We start from the raw sequence: 6946 nt of genomic DNA, 5'->3' as shown, positions 1-6946 counted from the left end.
TGCTCAGTTAAATATCTTGGGGAAGTTAACTGCTTAGCTCTCAAAAAGCCCAGTGTCAGTGGACAAGTAGCTAGAGTATCTATCACCCAAGAGATGGAAAAATAAACATTTTGGTCTTTAACCACTCGAAAGTTTTCTATTATCTTTCTAATCCTGTAGATTTCTCCCAAGGCTATTTATCTTTAGCTGAAATCATTATTTGCTCATTCGTTTGCATAGGGCTTATATCCTTTAATGAGAAAGAGGGAAGAGAGAGGGTCTCTAGGAAAATATTTTAAAAATTACTACAAAACAATTTTGATATACATTAAGCACGATAAAATAATAACAGCTAACATTTTTTGAACATATTTTGTGTGACAGACACTATTACATTTCATGTATTGTCATAGCTAATCTTCATAACCTATAAGGTAGGTAGGTACGATATATTTTTAATAGTGTATCAATAGACAGGTCTTCTGCTCTTCAGATATCCTGAGTCTCTCTCCCTATGGCTTAGTGGGCATAGGATTGTCTATACAATTTTTTTCTGTTTTTCTCTGCATTAATGGTTTCTAGTGGTAAGATGATATATTATATTATATAGATTTGGAGATATCTATCTATCTGCTATCTATCTATCTATCTATCTATCTATCTATCCTATCTATCTATCTATCTATCATCTATCTCGCATGTATAATTTGGAACACTCATTCTTAATCAGGATACCAATTCTCCAAAGGAGCTCTTTATACATCTAGGATTTGATTCCAGTGACTGCGTTCTAAACTGTTATGCTGTAGAAGATAAAACAAAAATATATTTTATGTTTTCTGTATATTTTTGGGACCCTTGTAATAAGAGAACTTTGGTATGATAGTTTTCTTATGTAAATCAAAATATAATTTAATAAAATGGCATTGTACAAAGCCATAAAGCTTTTAGCAAGAAACATAAGTGTAAATCTTCATGATGGTGGAGTAGGCAATTGTTTCCTAAATATGACATCAAAAGCATAAGCAACAAAAGAAAAAATAGATACATTGAACTTTTTAAAATTAAAAACTATGCATCAAAGGACACTATCAAGAAAGTAAGAAGACAACCCACAGGATAGGAGAAAACATTTGTAAATCTTATATGTAATAAGGGTCTAGTATCTTGAACATATAAAGAACATTTACATCCCAATGATAAAAAGACAAACAATCCAATTTAAAAATAAGTGAAGGATCTGAATAGACATTTCTCCAAAGTAGATAAATGGCCAATAAGGAGGAGATGCTCAACAATATTAATCATTAGGGAAATAAGTCAAAACCACAATGAGATACCACTTCATAACTCTAAGATGGCTATAATCATAATAATAAAGTGGAAAATAAGTGTTGGTGAGTATGTGGAGAAATTAGAACTGTCATACATTATTGGTAGAGATATAAAGTGCTGCAGCCACTTTGGAAAACAGACTGGCTGTTCCTCAAAATGTTAGAGTTACTATGTGACCCAGTAATTCTGTATCCAGGTACATGCCCAAGAGAATTGAAAGCTATGTTCTCATATGAAAACAAGTACATAAGAACTTGTACACAGATGCTCATTGCAGCATTATTAACAGCCAAGAGGAGGAAACAGTACAAGTCTGTGGATAGACCATTGAATTATACATTCAGTGGTTAAAATGGTGAATTTTATGTTATGTGAATTTTATCTCAATTAAAAAATTGTATTTTATAAGCTTTAAGTGGTACATTTTTTGAATCATCTTATTTAAATTAAGTTTCTGTGTTCTTTATTGCAGGCAAGAATTGCTTCTTTTTATATTCTGTCAGGATTTGATTTTGAGGCAACACCAGGTTGGGGCTGGGCGTATGATGTTTGAGTCATATCAGGACCTGCACTGTGGTTGTTTTTCCTCAGCTCCTGACCAGCTAGTTTTGTTGTTCCTCCTTCAGAAGGTAGGAAGAAAACCTGGTCATCACCAAAACTAGGTCTACCTAATGGCAAAACATTTGATGAATTTAATCTAAAAATCAAGCCGGAAAAACGGACCCTTAAGAAGTTAGGATTTTGGTTGCTCTTGGTGGGGAGAGGGGATGATTGTGACTTGGAAGGATGTTTCTGCAGTGCTGGAGGTATTTCATTTTTTTATCTAGACACTGTGTGTATTCAATTTGTGAAAATTCATCCAGTGGTATGCTTACGATATGGGTATCATTCTGCATGTTTGTTATATTTTGATAACAAGTAAACAATTCAGTTCAGCCTCCAGATATGTGTATATGATTTCAACAAACTAGTGTGATTAAATGGGGGCCAGAGTTCACTGAATGACCTGCCTTAGAAATGATACCCAGCCATGGCCATTTCAAAAGTTTCTGTTTCCATGTTACAGCATTTTGCAGGTGCTCTCTGAGCTCTGCATTAGGGCCCTGTCTCTGAGGCAGTGAGTGTATACTCACCATCTCCTAGAAATTGTTTTCAAGAGCAAAGTCATGGCTAACCTGTGGCTGCTGTGCATTGGGGCTGCTAGAATGTAGTCCCAATGCACAGGATGAGGTGAAGAGGTGGTGGGTGCTCTGAGTCAGGGATAGTGCTAAGGCCGTACTGCTAGGTCAGTACATGTAGGTGCAAGGGTGGCGAGAAGATAACCTTGCTGAGGTGGGACAGAGATGCCTGGTGCAGCACAATCCTTTTTTGGATTCCACTTTCCTCTGTGGCACCTGCTAAGCTGTCAATGCTTGTTAACATTTCTTTGATTCCTGCAGCGCATTAGGGCCTTCCTGGAGCGTTCAGCCATAGCCAAGTTTACAATGTAAAATTTCTGGAGACTAATCGTTATCTAAATTAAGTTAATTATAGGGATGATAAAACTCACTTAGGCATGTGTTTTGAAGAGATTAGAGTTGAATTCCCTAAACAAGAGGCCGGGACAGCCTTTCCTAAAAAATTGATTTGCCGTCATTCCCGCTGATTATTCAACAGGGTATAGGTTCACTACAGGAATGGCTTGTAAATGTCTTTCTTCATTATTATCTATAGGAGTTGGAGGGGAATAAACAGACAAAACCCCATATCATATTGGGAAGGTGTCCCCAGGGACCCCAAACACATTAATTTTTGTATAAACTGTTTAAAAGGAACAGTAAAGAAAGTGATGGTGTGAGATTATTTGTGTGTGTCTGCAAGACAAAGATGGTAGCCAATGGTGGTGGTAGTTCGTAAGCTGTTTCTATTTGTAGTTGGCCTCCCCGTATTTCAAGACTTTGCTTATTTAAAGTTATAAACTAATTAGTGGAGAACATTACAACTCAGATCCCTGGCTCCCAGACCAGATGGGGAGAAGTTTTTTTTCTACCATAATTTTAGAGCTCCTTAAATGTCTCTGAAATGGGCCAATTGTTATGCTTAAACAAATTAATTTTGGGTTCCTTTCTTCAAGGAGTGGTTGGTATATTCAATCTATGATTTTTAAATAATAACTTTATTAAAATATGATTCACATACTATGCAATTCACACATTTAAAGTGTATAATCCAATGACTTTAATATATGTGCAGACTGTGCAACCATCACTGCAATTAATGTGAAAACATTTTTATCACCCCCCTCAAAAAAACACTGTACCATTAGCAGTTCCTTCCCAATTCTCTCCGCAACCCCTCCCCTAAACAATGATTAATCTACTTTCTGTTGCTATAGATTTGCCCTTTTTGGAATGTTCACATAATTGAAATCATACAATAGGCGGTCTTTTGTGACTGGCTTCTTTCACTTAGCATAATGTTTTCAAGGTTCATTCATGCTGTAACTTATATTAGTATGTTCTTTTTATTGCTGAATAATATTATATTGTATGGATATGTCGAATTTTGTTTATCCATTCATCAGTTGATGGACATTTGTGTTGTTTTCACTTTTTGGCTAGTATGAATAATGCTGCCACTAACACTCCTGTACAAATCAACCTATGGTTTTAAATAGGAATGGCTACCTTATGGGGTTGTTGCAAGAATGGAGTGAAAGGATACGTGTAAGGCATCAAATACAGTGCTTGGTACACAAGGAGTGCAAAATAAATGATGATTCCATATGATGAGGTTGATGATGATGATGGAAGTGTCTTTTAGGAGCTGGTGGTGATTATTGATGGCTCCCAAACATTTCTTTCTTTTTGTCCTATGGCTCCACTTCCATTTTTTCCCTTTTTAGTTTCTTCTTTTTTCTGTGTTTCTTTGTTTTCCCCCTCAACTCGTATATTAACATTATCAGTGATTCTTTTCTGTGTTGCTTAGCGTATGGTAGCCTGAGGACAGGGCCACAGCTTTTGTTACTCTTTGGGAACTAACATGACTAAGCTTGGGAACAAGTAGGGCAAGGTACAGGAAATTTTTCCTGGGAAGAGTCTGTAAGGATTTTTTGGACTTTTGGAGCTCTATTTAGGTGGCAAGAACTAATGTAAGCTTTTTAGCCATAATTATCCAAGATTTACAACTTCCTTTTTTATATGGAAATGCTCAGAGATTTTTGTCCTTTAATCAAAGGAGAGCTTGGGTGTTTTCTATACTGCTATGCGAGATGGTTATTTTTCATAGACATTTATCTTAATATTAAATAAATTCTCTTTTATCAGTCCAAAGAAAATAGAAAATAACTGTGGAGACAATTTGCATTTTAAAGTTCAAGTGTTTAAACCATTTTGAGGGCAAAGCTTTATTTTACTGCTAGGAAATTATTAAATTCATTTCTCTGTAAAACACAGTAGTCTGTCCTTTTATGTGAAGAGAGACAACTATCTAATTCAATAATATTGCTTGACAGCAAACAATTGATCAAATATTTCAGTGAAGACAGTTTTATGCTCTGTGTTGGTGTTGGATGGGTCTGCATTTGAAAATTCCTTTCATATTAATTCAGTATGTCATTGATGTCTCTCTTTGATTCACACAAAGGAATAGAGATGATTCTTTTCTTTAGGGAGGACCTACAGTTCAGAAGTTGAACTGACATAGTAGAAGAAATGAAATAAGATTCACTAAGCTTTTTTGAAAGTGCGCTATGTGGGTGCACTTTCTTCTGACTAAATTGATGCTTTATTTGCTTTTAAAGTGTGAAAGAGAAAAACAGTCACCTGAAATAAACTCTGATCCCCGGAGAAAAGATGGCCTGTCTTTGGGAGTTCTTAGTCTCTTGTTGACTGTTTGCTTTTGTGAACTGCTTCTCTTTACTCTTCTCCAAAGAAAACACTAGAATGCCAATTTGTTTTAAAAAATTAAGTTGTTTTTTATGTTTCAAAAAGTGAACGTTTTGAGTAACCACTCTCTGGGCCTCAGTGTTTTTATGCAAAAATTAAGGAGTATAGACAATGCAAATATTTCAGAAAGACATGCCAGAAAAACAGTTAAATACAGTAATATACTATTTCAAAAGAACTAACAGACATTAAGAAAATGATAAAAACATAAAAGAACATCATTCATCAGAATTAGAAAAACTTAAATAATGAGGTGACAGAATTCAACAAAAAACTAGAAATAAAAGGAAAAAAAAATCATTTTAGAAAAGACCACACCAGAAGAAACAGTAGAACAAACAGACATAACAGAAGGTAAAAAACATAATTTAAAAATCAGAAAGAAATGAAGAAAGAAATAAAAAATATTTGGGAGAAGTGACAAATACAGAAGATAAGAAAGTTCTGGAATATGGATAATAGGAGCCCCTGGAGAGGAAGAAGACCAAAAAAAGGGAACAGAACAAGTGCTAAAGCTGAAAGCCAAGAAAACTTCGTGAAGTTTTTCCTGCAATGTTTTGAACTAGAGTTTGGAAGAGCACACCATGTACCTAAGTATATTGACCCAGAACTACCAACGCCAGGACGTTTTCTAGAATAATTGCTTGACTTTAAAGAAAAGTAAAATATTTTTTTGAGCACTTAAGGCACAAGTAGCATGTGACTTATGAAAGAAAGATTACATTATTATCAGACTTTTGACAGCAGAGATTTATGCCAAAAGAAAATGGAATAATATACTTAAGATATGCAAGAAAAGAAAATGTGAGTAAAAGGTTTTATATCCGGTAAGATTGACACAAATTGTGATCAACATGCAAGAACTTGAGGAATTTAATTCTCATGGGCCCTTATTAAAGTGTCTACAAGGGATCAAGTCTACCCCAAAGGTTAGAGAGACACTGACACAGGAACTGCTAGTAAGCATGAAATGTATGGTGCTGTAGAACCAAGACTTAATGAGGGTTAAAAGGGGGAAATTATAATATGTCAAGATTATAAGATCTGTCAACCTTTAAAAAGGAGGAGAGAATAAGATAAGCCTAAGAAAAAATATTTAACTGTTTTTTCTGGTAATAATTTGTGGTAGTCGTATTATTGTTATTCTGAGACTGTCGTACAATTATTATAGGTTAGAGAAAATGATGGTATATTCTAATTCTTTTATCCCCTGTGTCCTTGAGAACTAGGATTCTTAGTATAGAACAAAGGAAATGCAATCCCCTAGTAACAATTCTCTAATGCTCAGATTATGATCTTGAAATATTCTGTTTCATTAAAAGAAACTAGGGTTTCTTGGAGAAATGGCTGATTCTAGGTCGCAGGCAGAAAATATTCAAGATGAACTTGAACATTTTGACCTACCACAAAGCAGGGAGGCTATCAAAGACTACTAGAGTTGTGGACAAAAGGCTCAGGAGTCATCTTGAAGAAGCTCCAACAGGTCACAGGTGAAACAATTTTTTTTTTTAAATTTTTAAATTTTTAAAAATTTATTGAGGTAACATTGGTTAATACAATTACATAATTTTCAGGTATACATTATAATTTGACATCTATATATTCTATTGTGTGATTACCACACAGAGTCCAGTTTCCTTCAGCTACCATATATTTGATCCTCTTTACCCACTTCATCTTCCCCCAACTCCCTTATAATTGACCCC

This window comes from Pteropus alecto, unplaced genomic scaffold (assembly GCF_000325575.1).
Source record: "Pteropus alecto unplaced genomic scaffold, ASM32557v1 scaffold75, whole genome shotgun sequence".
NCBI lineage: Eukaryota > Metazoa > Chordata > Mammalia > Chiroptera > Pteropodidae > Pteropus > Pteropus alecto.
Note: the sequence above shows the minus strand (reverse complement) of the source record.